Source organism: Rhinopithecus bieti, unplaced genomic scaffold, assembly GCF_001698545.2.
Source record: "Rhinopithecus bieti isolate Rb0 unplaced genomic scaffold, ASM169854v2 scaffold_31446, whole genome shotgun sequence".
Lineage (NCBI taxonomy): Eukaryota > Metazoa > Chordata > Mammalia > Primates > Cercopithecidae > Rhinopithecus > Rhinopithecus bieti.
In genome coordinates this window covers 364,020-377,980 of record NW_016813612.1, presented here as the reverse complement: position 1 = coordinate 377,980, position 13,961 = coordinate 364,020, and the positions used below count along the sequence as shown (strand labels likewise).

The following is a 13,961-nucleotide window of genomic DNA, read 5'->3' as shown; positions in this document are numbered from 1 at the left end:
AAAAAAATAGAAAGAAAGAAAGAAAAGAAAGAAAGAAAAAAAGAAAACAAACAAGACAAGTATTCAAGGACAGCCCCCATTGTTGTTCTAGTCGGGCATCAGGAAGATATGCACTTAGATGTTTGTGTTCTATCAGCCATTTTTACCCAGAAGTCTGTCTCTCTTGTTATTATTACCTCCATCTTCTGTCATCTGCTTTCTTCTTTTCTAAATAAAAGTAGAGTTCCAAGAAGCTCATGTTTTTATTTTATTTTATTTATTCATTCATTCATTTATTTTAGAGATGGGGTCTAGGTTGCTGAGGCTGGACTTGAAGCCCTGGGCTCATGCAATCCTTCCTTCTAAGCCTCCCACGTAGCTGGGACTACAGGTGCACACCACTATGCCTGGCAGGTTCCTGCTTTTGTCTCTTTGCTCTTGTCTGCTTAAAAGTCACCTCTGAATCATCACTAGAACTTGACTTCTCACAGATGAAAAGGCGGTATGATGAATACAAGTAAAGATTGGGATGATGCACTTGAAAGATGGAGGAAGGGGCAAGTAAAGGAACACAGGTGGCCATGAGAAGCTGAAAAAGCAAGGAAACAAATTATCCCCTCAGAGCCTCCAAGGAACCTCTAAAAGCCAAAACGTTGACTTTAGCCCAGTAAAACTGAATTCAGACTTCTGACCTTCAGAACTGTAAGAGAATAAAACTTGTTTTAAGCCATTAAAACAAAACAAAATTTGACCTCTCACAACAGAGGGGAAGTCTTATTGTCTTTCTCTAGATTTCAGAACCATGGCCAGTGATCCAAATACACACTATGAGGGTGACATGGGCTCCATCACACACTCCTGAAGGGAGTGTAAATTAATCTAATGTTCTGAAAAAGTAGCTATAATATGCTGCAAGATTTTAAAAGTGTATATTCTTCAACCCAACAACCGTATTTCTAAAAAGTAATTCTAAAGAAACCTTTTTTAAAAATATGGACATTGTTATTACAGATACATATTGAAATATTTATGGACACACTGATAAAATGTCTGGGATCTGCTTCACATCAATCCTGTTTGGTGAGCATATTCACACTTTCTCATAGGAGAGCCACTAGGCACATATGGCTATTGAGCTAGTCCAGTTGAGATATGCTATGAATGTAAAGTATACACTAGATTTTGAAGACTTAGTACCAAAAAAATTAAAATATGTCATTAATAATTTGGAAACTGGTTATATATTAAAATAATATTTTGGATATATTGAGTAAAATAAAATATATTATTAAAATTAATTTCACAGGTGGGGCACAATGGCTCACACTTGTAATCTCAGCACTTTGGGAAACTGAGGTGAGGTGGGAGGATCACTTAAGCCCAGGAGTTCCAGATCAGCTTGAGCAACACAGGGAGACTCTGTCTGTACAAAAAATTTAAAAGTTAGCAGGCCTGTTGGCACATGCCTGTAGTCCTAGCTACTCATGAGGCTGAGGCTGGAAGATCGGTTGAGTCCAGGAATTTGATGCTGCAATGAACTATGATTGCACCCCTACACGCCAGCCTGGGCAATAGAGTGAGACCCTGTCTTATATAAATAAATAAATAAATTTCACTTCTTTAATATTTTTCAAATGTAGCTACTAGAAAATTTTAGGTTACAATTAAGTTATGTTTTAAATTACAAACATGGTTTTCATTTGTAGTTTACATTATATTTTTATTGGACAGCACTGGTATAGAATCCATATACTATAGTTAAAACAAGATTGTCCATTAAACATGAATATGTTTGGATACTGGACCAAAAATGGCTATTGTTGAAACTAAATAATGGGTACATGGGAGTTTATTATACCATTTTCTTTACTTTTGTACATGATTGAAAATTCCATAATGAGTCTGGGCACAGTAGCTCACACCTGTAATACCAGTGCTTTGGGAGGCCAAGACAGGAGAATTGCTTGAGCTTAGGAGTTTGAGACCAGCCTAGGCAATATAAAGAAACCCTACTTCTAAAAATAAAACAAAAATAAAATAAAAAATTTAATTAGCTGGGTGTGGGTCACATGCCTGTAGTCCCAGCTTAATCAGAAGGCTGAGGAGGGAGAATACATTGAGCCTGGGAATTTAAGGCTGCAGTAAGCTATGATTGTGCCACTGTGCTCCAGCCCGGGTGACAGATCAAAATCCTTTCTCAAAAAATATATATATTACATAATGAAAGTTTTAAAATATGTGACTAAAGCCATTTTCAGAAAAATACTCATCCCTATTTATATAATAGTAAAAAGTAAAAAGTAAGCCTGATCTTCAATAGCAGTAGAGGAATGGCTAGGTGAATTATGTTCATCTGTATGCTAAAAGAGTATGACGCAGCCATTAAATAATAAAATAAAATATAACATCAAATATTTGAATGTTTACTATATTCCAGACTCTGTGCTAAGCAAATTATATGCATTACATCACTTAATTTTTATAACAGCTTTCTGAGTTGGATAAAATTTTTCTTCTCCAACCTCTCCCCTTGACTCCAAATTTATATATTCAATAGCCCACCAAAACCCATTAGCTAGATGATATGGATAAAGAGTCCAACAAACTGAAAGAAAAAAATGAATTGGAAGAAACAGAAACTATGTAAGGAAAAAATATTTTAAACAAAAAAGGAAACTCATTAATATGAGAAAAATAAGGGACACTATATTAACGAAATGAAACAACTTTTTTTCTTTCTCTCCCCTTTTTTTTTTTTTTTAAGACAGCATCTTGCTATGTTGCTCATGCTGGCCTTGAAAACCTGGGCCCCAGCCTCCCACTTCAGCCTCCCAAGTAGCTGGAACTACAGGCACACCCCACCACGTCTAGCTCAGAAACAATTTTTTAAAGGAAAGATTAGATATCCAGAACAAAGAAACCGTTCTTGGAAATTTAAAACATGATAGCAGACATTAAGAACTTGCTAGAAGGGTTGAAAGATAGCATTGAGGCAAACCCTCAGAGAGGAAAGAAAAAACACAAAGAAATGGGAAAAAGAGTAAGAAAACAAAATTCTAAGACTAGTCCACCAAAATCCCTATCTGAATAACACAAGTTTCAAGAAGAAGAATCACCCATGAAATACATGGAAAATTTTATCCTGAATAGAATTATATGGACATGATTGAAAGGGCCCAGTCCAATAAATAAAAATTACTTTATACCAATGTACAATGCTATAAAAATTCAGAACGTTAAAAGAAAAGAATACCCCTTATAAATTTCCAGAGACGGAGGAAAAAAAAAAAAAAACAGGCCACATACAAATGATGAGGATGAGAATGGATTTAGTTTTCTCAACAATAACTCTGGAAGCAAGAAGCCAATGGAGTAATGCCTTCAAAATTCTGAGGGAAAATTATGTCCGAGCTAGAGTTCTGTATCCAGCCAAATGATCAATTAGGTGTGAGAATAGAAAAGAGACATTTTCTGACAGCTTCCTTTTAGGGAGCTAACTGGAAGGTGTGTTCCACCAAAAGAAGAGACTAACCCAAGAAAACGAAAGGCATGGACTCCAGAAAAAAAGGAGATCCAATACAGGAGAAAATAGGAAGGAAATCTCCAGGATGGTGATGAAGGTGTATGGGAAACCAGCCAGAATGAAGTGACTCAGTCGCCTCTAAACAAAATATCTTAAAGAAGATGAAGTTGATAGAACTTTACATCTGGGCCAGGCATGGTGGCTCATATCTGTAATCCCAGCACAAATTATCTGGGCATGGTGGTGGGTTCCTGTAATCCCAGTTACTTTGGAGGCTGAGGCAGGCGAATCACTTGAACCTGGGAGGGGGAGGTTGCAGTGAGCTGAGATCAAGCCACTGTACTCCAGCCTGGGCAACAGAATGAGACTCCACCAGAAAAAAAGAAAAGAGAAAAGAAAAGAAAAAAAAGAAAAGAAAAGAAAAGAAAAAGGCTGAGGTGGGCAGATCACTTGAGGTCAGGAGTTTGAGAACAGCCTGGCCAACATGGTGAAACCCTGTCTCTACTAAAAATAAGAAAATTACCCAACCATGGTGGTGCACACCTGTAATCCCAACTACTCCAGAGGCTGAGGCAGGAGAATCGCTTGAACTCAGGAGGCAGAGGTTGCAGTGAGCCAAGATCATGCCACTGCACTGCAGCCTGGGTGACAGAGTGAGACTCCATCTCGAAAGAAAGAAAAAGACGGAAGGAAGGAAGGAAGGAAGGGAGGGAGGGGGGAGGCGCGGGGGAAGGAAGGAAGGAAGGAAGGAGGAAGGAGGAAGGAAGGAAGGAAGGAAGGAAGGAAGGAATGGAGGGGAGAAAAAGTTTTAGACCCAATTCAATTTATACTTTCCATGTATACCTCCTCATAGGCTAATTTGTCCTTAGTTTGGGGTTTTTTTAATTGTTTCTAAAATGCTGATTCTAAAAGAATACTTATCTGCCCTAAAATGACATTTTTTGGGTTTTGAACAGAATCCCCAGCTGGTGTTTTGTGACGTTGCAGGAACAAGCTCATGTTTTCCTGTATACATTTCAGTGACTACTTATGACTATCACTTCCACCCTATTTTAACTGTGCTATTCCACATAAAGTCTTAAGATTTACAATTTCACCTCTTATAGCTTGCTGCTGCCCACAGAATATGTGTAAAGTAGTAAGTACCCATTTCCTGATATTTGCTTTTGCTTTTTTCCATAGTAATAGTTCTGCAACATCTGATTTTTAGCAAGGTTCATAGTCACCAGAAGTGGAGACTCCATTTCCCAGCATTGCTTGCAGGTGTGGTAATGAGGCTGAGTTCTGGCCAATGGGAAGGAAGCAGAAGTGTCCTGACGTGGCAACCAAGACTCCTCCTGAGAGAACAGTGGACACACATCTTTTGTCCTTTTCTTTATCCTGCTGCAAAGTGTAAGGGCAAGATCTGTAGGCCTGAAGTAATGAAAGTAAGAGCCACCTCTTGGATGTTAGGGATGTAGGAAGAGTGAGCTGGATCCCTGAGCTGAGGGACCAGGCCAGCCCAGGACCCCCACAAAAGAGGAAAATAAATGTTTAAGTCATAGTCATTGACTCAATAACTCATTGCTAAAATTGATGCACACTAACTCCCCTCTATAGTTGCTTTCCAGATGCCTTTTCTGGGTCTGATGCTACCTCTAATGGGCCAGGTGACCAGAATTGAATGTAATCAATTCTTGTTCAGATGTGACCTCTATGATTCTGTTCAAGTTTCCTGGGCTCTCCACGTCCTGCTCCTGTTGAAGCTCCAATCTGTGGATGTATCCTCGAACTCATTCTTTCAAAATGGTCAGTAGAGATTTTTATTTTCAAATGCCCAAGGGGGGTTGTTGTGCACAGAATGGACTATCAACAGTTACTAGCCATTAAAATAATATTTAATTTTAAAGTCTTATGTTTAAAACTTAGATTTTCTTAAAGCTTTTATTTCAACTTGTAAAGTTATCATTCTGTTTTATAGGTAGCAATTTTTACGTAAATTAGAAACAATAACTTTAGCTTGCTCTATGATGAATGTTCAAATAAGTCAAGTCTAAGAGATTAAATTTCCAGAAACATTAACACCACTTAAAATCATGATTAATTAAATCCCCTGAAAATTTTAAATCTACTTCATTAATGTCATATTGGTGGCAGCAGTGGCCGATCTAGAGTGGCCACTGCCAAGACATCGGCTGCAGTAGGGAGGCACTGCTGGGGTTATACACTCCACGGAACAGGCAGAAGCCCCGCCCTCCCCAGGTGCCGCTGCAGCTGCCCAAGCCTGGCTGCAAACCCAGGCATCTCTGTGCTCTTGGGGGCCCAGGTAGGCCCCCCTGCGAAGTGTCTGCTCTCACTACCTGGCCTCTCCCTGCTCCCAGTGCCTGTTCCAATTATGGAGCAAGGTTGGAGCCGAACCCGGGCACTGTCACAGCCCAGCCAGGTGGGCACACACTCAGGGTAGCACTGACATGCCAGCCCCCTGCCACCTTGGCCCCTTCTGGACTTTGGGCACTGACGCATATGGGAGGGAAGCCAAGCAGGGGCTGAGGACAGGTGAAACATGATGAATGTGTTAGATGCTCTTAAACATTAGAGATACTTTAATAAAAAATACTCAGAGATTGGCTACATTTAACAACAAAATGTATTATTATGGGTTTGATTTACTAAATGATGGCTCTGTGTTTTCCTTGTGTTGCAGACTCTCTCACCCAACTTTAGGAGTATAGCCTGGATCACAGGTGAGCCGAGATGAATGGGTCAAAGGTATAGGATAGCAATATAATTACCCACAGGTCAGATACAGATATTTGAGTCCAGGACACAGGATCTGGCTCCACATACATCATGGATGATTCTACCTTAACCACAACTTAAAACACAGAATCTCTATTTGCTATTTCAATAAGCTGCTCCAAACCTTTCAGACAGGATTTAGCTTCACAATTAATAAACTACTTAACCCATTTATTCAACACATATTATTGAGTGCAAGCAATTAATGAGGCAATGTTCGAGGCACTTGGGTTACAGCAAAGAACAAGACGTTTTCTGCTTTCCTAGAGATTAAATTTTAGTAGGAACAGAAGGAGGGAAGACAACAAAATAATGATGTAATAAAGGGATAAATTATTTTGTGTCAGAACTGAAAGAGGATAGCCAGGATGGGCCTCACTGAGAAGGTGACATTTGAGCAGACTTGAAGAAGATGCAGAAGCCAGCAGGCAAGATGTGGGAGCCCTTGAGGGAAGAGCGTCCTAGGAGAGGGGACAGTCAGTGTGTGGGCTCCGGGCAGCAGGTTGCTTGCCATACTGAAGAATAGCAGGGAGGCCCACGTGCTGGAAGAAAATTTGCAAGGGGAAGAATGATAGGAGATGAGGAAAGAGAGAGGATAGGGGATCAGACTGTGAAATGCCTTGCAGCCCACTTAGCAAGGAAGTAAGTGTCATGATGATCTGACTTATGTTTTAAAAGGATCTCTTACTGCTGTGTGGACAACAGACTGTAGTGTGAAGGTTGAAGGAGGGAGACCATGTAGGAAGCTGTATTAAGTATCCGTTGCTGTATTAACAAATACCTCAAAACTTTGTGGCCTCAAACAACAGCATTTATTATCTCACTGCCTCTGTAGGTCAGGAATCCGGGCACAATTTCGCTGAGTCCTCTGGTTCAGGGTCCTTCACAGGCTGCAATCAAGTTGTCAGCCAGGGCTGCAGTCATCTCAAGGTTCCACTGCGGAAAGATGCACTTTCAGCTTCACTTGGGCAGTTGTCAGCAGGATTCAGTTTTTTTCAGGATATTGTATCATGGGCCTCAGCTCTTGTCTGTCCAGGGGGCTTCTCATTTTCTTGCCATGTGGGGCTCTCCACCAGAAAGCTCACAACAGGGCAGCTTGCTTCATCACAGCAAGCAAACAGAAAAGAGAGGGAGGCAGAGAAAGAGAGAGAAAGACAGAGAGATAGAGGTCACGGTCTTTTATACTCTAATCTCAGAAGTATATCCCACAACTTTTGTCATAGTCTATGCCTTAGAAGAAAGTCACTAAGTCCAGCTCTTTCTGAAGGGGAAGGGATTATGCAAAGGTTTGAATACCAGAAGGCAGAAATCATTAGGGGCCATTTTAGAAGTGTCCGCCACAGAGGCTATTGCAGTTATCCAAACAAGAGATAGTGGTGACTTGCACAAGGTTTGTTGTAACAGAGGAGGAGAGTAGTCAGGTTCTCAATAAAATTTTAAAGGTACAGCCAACAAGAGTTTTTGTCTGAATGGATATGGGATGTGAAAGTGGAAGATCGGCTGGGCGAGGTGTCTCATACTGGTAATCCTACCACTTTGGGAGGCCGAGGTGGGAGGATCACTTGAGGTCAGGAGTTCAAAACCAGTCTGGCCAACATGGTGAAACCCCTTCTCTACTAAAAATTTTAAAAAGTTAGCCAGACGAGGTGGCAGGTGCCTGTAATCCCAGCTACTCAGGAGGCTGAGGCAGGAGAATCACTTGAACCAGGGAGGCGGAGGTTGCAGTGAGCCAAGATCGCACCACTGCACTCCAGCCTGGGCGACAGAGTAAGACTCCATCTCAAAAAAAAAGCGGAAAAGAAAAAGCGAAGGATTGAGGGTGACTTCAGGGTGTCTGCTCTGAACAACTGGAATGATAGAGTTGCCATTAACACAGATGGGGAAAACTAAACAGTAAGGTTTAGTGGATTAATAGGGAGGGGTTGCTGAAGATCAGGAGCTCTGTGTTGGTGTGTTAAGTTTGAGATCTCCAACAGATGAATGGATAAAGAAAATGTGGTACTTATACACAATGGACTGCTATTCAGCCATCAAAAGAATGAGATTCTGTCATTGGCAATAGCATGGATGGAACTGGAGATCATCATGTTAGGTGAAATAAGCCAGGTACAGAAAGACAAACATCACATGTTCTCACTTACTTGTGGGTTCTAAAAGTCAAAACAATTGAACTCATAGGGATAGAGAATAGAAGGATGGTTACCAGAGGCTGAGAAAGGTAGTGAGTGGTATGGTGAGAGGAGGTGGGGATGGTTAATGCATACAAAAAAAATTTAGGAAGAATGAATAAGACTAGTATTTGATAGCACAACAGGGAGACTATAATCAGTAATAATTTAATTGTACATTTAAAAATACCTAAAAGAGGCGGGACACGGTGGCTCATGCCTGTAATCCCAGCGCTTTGGGATGCCAAGGTGGGCGGATCCCAAGGTCAGGAGATTGAAACCGTCCTGGCTAACATGATGAAACCCCATCTCTACTAAAAATACAAAAAATTAGCCAGGCGTGGTTGCAGACGCCTCTAGTGTGCCACACACTGACTGTCCCCTCTCCCAGCTACTCAGGAGGCTGAGGCAGGAGAATGGCTTGAATCCGGGAGATGGAGCTTGCAGTGAGCAGAGACTGCACCACTGCACTCCAGCCTGGGCAACAGAGTGAGACTCCATCTCAAAAAATAAATAAAAATAAAAATTTTAAAAAACCTAAAAGAGTATATATAATTGAGTTGTTTGTAACACAAAGGATAAATGCTTGAGGAGATGGGTACCTGATTTTCCATGACGTGATTATTATGCATTGCATGCCTGTACCAAAATATCTCATGTACCCCACAAATATATACACCTACTATGTAACCACGAAAATTAAAAATAAAAAAAGTTTGAGATCACGATTTGACAACTAAGTATATCACAAGTCCTTGAGCCATCCTTCAAGTTCCCTTTAATTTTTATCATAACTTCTTTCAACTCTTAGGTTTGAGTAGATGCAATTTTATTCCTTGACTAGGATTGCTGCTACTTTCCTCAATCTAACTGGATCCAGCTAACAACTTTACACCCTGAATGGATTCTGCATGGTTAAGAGGATGGACTCTGGGTCTGAACGATGCACTGACTAGCCATCTGAGGGGGCACAAGTTATTTAGCCTCCCTATCCATTTCCTCATCTGCAACGTAGGGATAATATCACCTCTATTCTGGAGGTTACATCTTGGGCTTTTGCAAGGATTAAATGATTTAATATGTGTAAGGCACTCAGAATGGTGCCTAGTGTTTGTCAGAAGTGCTACAAGGATTAGCTACGCAAATGTTCTATGTGAATGTGTGTGTGTGACTGGTTCTCAGCCACAATTCTGGAGTTATTTGATAAAAATTTAAATACTGATGTCTCTTGGAAGGCTTTTGATTAGCTGATGTTGTCTCTCGGAAGGCTTTTGATTAACTACAGATTCTCAGAAAATATGGAAAAAGGTGCAAGAATCCCTCCAAAATTGGAATAAATACTTGAACATATTAGGGAATTTTTGTTAATTTTCAGGTGTGATAATACTAGTGGGGTTATATTTCTTTTAAAGAAATCATCTTTTAGATACATATTGAGGTATTTATGGCTAAAATTTCTTGAATTGGCTTTTAAAATAAAACAGAAGAGAGAGTGTTAAATGAGTAGAAATAAATAAGATTGGCCCTGTGTGGATAATTTTTGAGAAAGCATAATGTGTACATGGGAGTTTATTATACATACTATTCTATTTTTGTACATGTGGAAATTCTTCATAATAGAAACGTTTGTGATCCAGAATCTATGCCAAAAGAAACTTAAGCCCTAGTACTGCTTCCCTTGGTAAATATTTGGTACAACTTGGGTTCCGAATATTTGTTTATTAGAACCACAGTGACCTCTGAAACAGTGTCCCTGCTGGTACAGAGATATACAAAACTCAGGTTTTCAGGCCCAGCATTGTCCTTTTTACATATTACTAATGCCTTTAATGAATGTTAATGCATTTAATCCTTTAAAAAAAAAAAAAGCCAAGATGTAACACCCATCCAACTTGTCTCCAGCTGCAACCTTGCCTCCTACAGTCTATGATGAGAAGGGCATTCTTAACCCAATGTTATAATCTTTAAAACCTGTATAATCTTTATAAAACCTGTATAAAGCCTGTATAATCTTTAAAAGCATGTCAGATCATGTCACTGCTCCATTTAAAGCATCCATTGGCTCCCATCTTGAGAGTAAAAGCAAGTCCTTCCAGTGGCTTCCAAGGTTCCACATGCCCTGGCTTCTTCATCTCATACTCTCTCTCCCTCAGTCACCCCACTTCAGCCTCATTGGTCTCCCTGCCCTTCCACATACATGATGAGAGAGAACTTGCTGTTCCCTCTGCCTGGAATTGTCATCACCCAGACATCCACATGAATTGCTCACTCATCTCCTGAAGTTCTCTATTCAAGTGTCACTTTTTTCCTCAAGGCCTTCCCTCACTTCCCTATTTAAAATAACTACCCTTTCCCTTAAAGCAATTCCACCCTAGTACTCTCCATCCTCCTTTTTATTTTTCTGTGACACTTACCACCATATGACACACTATTTGCTTATTTTCTGTATCTACCCTCTCAAATGACAGTTCCACGAGAGTAGAACTTTTGCCTGTTTTGTTCACTACTATGTCTTCAATTCCTTGCACACACGAGGCATTCAGTATTTGCTAAATGAACTAATATATGTTCATTCCTTCTAGATGGCACCATGTCAGCATCTCTTCTCCCTGAATGCCCTGTCACTCGTTCTGCATCCTTGTTTACCACTATGTTCATTATGCTGCATTATCTAGCACCTGTCCTTGTAGTCATTCCTTTGGGGGAGAGTTGTTTCCATGGTGATACAGGAGCTTTTCTCCTACTTAGCAGGCCTCTCAGAAAGCTCTTTGCACCATGGTTCTATTTCTAGTGTTGTTAAGACTCCAACACACACAGAACTTTCCATTCCTATCCTGGAAAGCATTCTCAATCAGTATAGCTAGCTATGCGATTTGCCTGGTGCTTTTCAGCAGTTCTGTAGGCAGTTTATTTAAGCAGACCTCTTTTGATAGACATTTAGTATGTTCTAAGGCTTTGCCTTTTCATTCATTCACTCAAAATATTTATGAAGCGCCTATTCTACTCCAGGCACTGATTTAGTCACTTAGCATTCACCAGTGATTCACCCTGGGTTCCCAGGGTTGAATTATCATAAATTACTCCACCTATTGTTTATGTTGTGGTAAAGCGTGTCAAAGATCTTGATCTTGCTTGCTGATCTCTAGCTCCTGACTTTGCAGCCCACTGACGTGAAATACGTACAGTAAAAACAAGCAAACAAACAACAACAAAGAAACAGGGCGCGGTGCAGAGGTTCATGTCTGTAATCCTAACACTATGAGAGGCCGAGAGGATCACTTGAGTCCAGGAGTCTGAGACCACCTTGGACAACATAATGAAACCCTCATCTCTACAGAAAATTTAAAAATTAGCTGGGCATGGTGGCACGTGCCTGTAGTCCCAGGTACTTGTGAGACTGAGGTGGGAGGATGGCTCAAGCCAACAAGTCAAGGCTGCAGTGAGCTCTGATTGCACCACTGCACTCCAGCCTGGGTGACAAAGCAAGACTCTACCTCAAAAAAAAAAAAAAAAAAAAAGTACAGAAACCAACACTACCTCCTTGTTTGTTAAATACAAGGGACAGACCACACACACACACACACACACACACACACAAACCTATCTAGGCATTTGAAGTGTTGAACAAACTTGTACTACTGAGGAGTTGGGCACTGCATCCCAAGTGTCCTGACCCATTCCAGAGTCTATCAGCCACTTTGGGAACAGGAAGTTGGAAGTGGGCAATCACTGAGTTGCTAAGATGACCTTCATTTGCTTCTCACTCAGATTTCTGTAACAGGCCAATGTTCCTCTTCATTATGGACATTTTTTATTCCAGAGTGTGTCATTACCTGTGGTTTGTGAGCTTACCTCCTGCTTTGCAAAAGATCTAGAACTTCCCCATTGATATAATGCTCAGAATATCTTCTTGCTATACCATCAGAATTCCTAAGGAATAAGTAAATACAAGCTCAGTTGAGAAGAAAAATCTGCATGGTTATTCATCAGGCAGGAAAAACAAACACAAATAAAGACAGCCGCAAAGTTAACAAGAAACTATTGTTGCCAAGGACATGCTTAATCTTTAGTGTCATAATAACCCTCTTTGAGTGACTACTGCTTTCTCACTTTCTCACTGAGAAACTTTGTTTTCTAAAATCAAAGACCCTCAGAAATTTGCTGTTTGAAATTGTGTAAGAATAAAACATCTTGCTTGGAGGATCTAAGTCACTTTAACACAGAGACACAGCTTCAATTTACAAGCCAGTTGCAAAGCTTCAGAAAAGAGGTTTTCAAAGAAACAGGACCGTGGGTCCACTCTGCAGTCTAGGCCTGATGTTGACCCTTTTTCACAGACCTGCTTTGCTTTGAGGCTATTAAAACCCTGTTTCATTTAAGTTCCATTCAAACTTTAAACTTTCTCAAAATTCTGTAACTTTATCTTTTCCTTCCTTAGGTAAAATGTCCCATGGTGTCTCTGGTGTGCAATCTCCCTCATTAAAAAAGGTCGATAGACCTGGTTTTGTTGACTATTGGTTCGTCCCTGGTGGTCTTAGACTGACTGGGCTTGAACAGTCTTGCTCAGCTTCAGAGTTCCTAAGATTACAAATTTCAAAAACAGATACAACAAACATTTTTTCACTCCTAAATATAAATGCTCCTGTCCACGTTGCCAGGTAACTAGTTATGCACATGGCTATCACGTCAATTTGGTCGTAACTAGGGTGAGTTCACTTCTCGGGAAGGTTAGTTATAGGAACAAGAAAGAAAGTCAGGGTTCTGCACAGCTTTTGGTTCGATTCTTGTACTGGCTTATACTTCTTTTTCTTTGGGGCTTCAGGTAAATATTTTGTCTGCTAAACTATCAGTTAAAGACTAGAGACCTGATAAATAAATGCAATTTGTAATCCTCCATTAGACCAAGAGCCTGGAAAAAAATTTTTTTTTCCTCATTTGCTCCAAAGAACATAGGAGCAACAACTTATAAATTTGAATAAGGGCTGCAGGTTAGATAACAGTACTATTGCAATATTAATTTCCTGATTTTGATAAGTGTACTGATGATGTAAGAGAATCTCTTTGTTGTTAGGAAATACACATTTTAAGAATGTATAGATAGGCTGGGTATGGTGGCTCCCGCCGGTAATCCCAGCACTTTGGAAGGCCAAGACAAGACGATCATCTTCACCCAGAAGTTAGAGGCCGCAGGGAACTGTGATCACAACACTGCACTCCAGCCTGGGAGACTGAGGGAGAACCTGTCTCTATAAAAGAATGTAACACCGGGCGCGGAGGCTCACGCCTGTAATCCCAACACTTTGGGAGGCCAAGTGGGGCAGATCACGAGGTCAGGAGTTAGAGACCAGCCTGATCAACATAGTGAAACCCCGTCTCTACTGAAAATACAAAAAAACTTAGCCCACCATGGTGGCGCGCGCCTGTAGTCCCAGCTACTTGGGAGGCTGAGGCTGGAGAATCGCTTGAACCCGGAAGGCGGAAGTTGCGGTGAGCCGAGTTCCCGCCACTGCACT

At 40.7% G+C, this 13,961-nt stretch overlaps 1 long non-coding RNA gene across 1 annotated transcript; it reads right to left on the bottom strand.

Annotated features, from left to right (window-relative positions):
- Positions 1-6,061: 6,061 nt before the first annotated feature.
- On the bottom strand, positions 6,062-13,893 carry LOC108513115 (uncharacterized). The gene is made up of 3 exons (XR_001880793.1): positions 13,854-13,893; positions 12,301-12,378; positions 6,062-7,379 (listed from the first exon to the last, which is right to left on the bottom strand). It is a non-coding gene; the product is annotated as an uncharacterized LOC108513115 (long non-coding RNA).
- Positions 13,894-13,961: the final 68 nt, after the last annotated feature.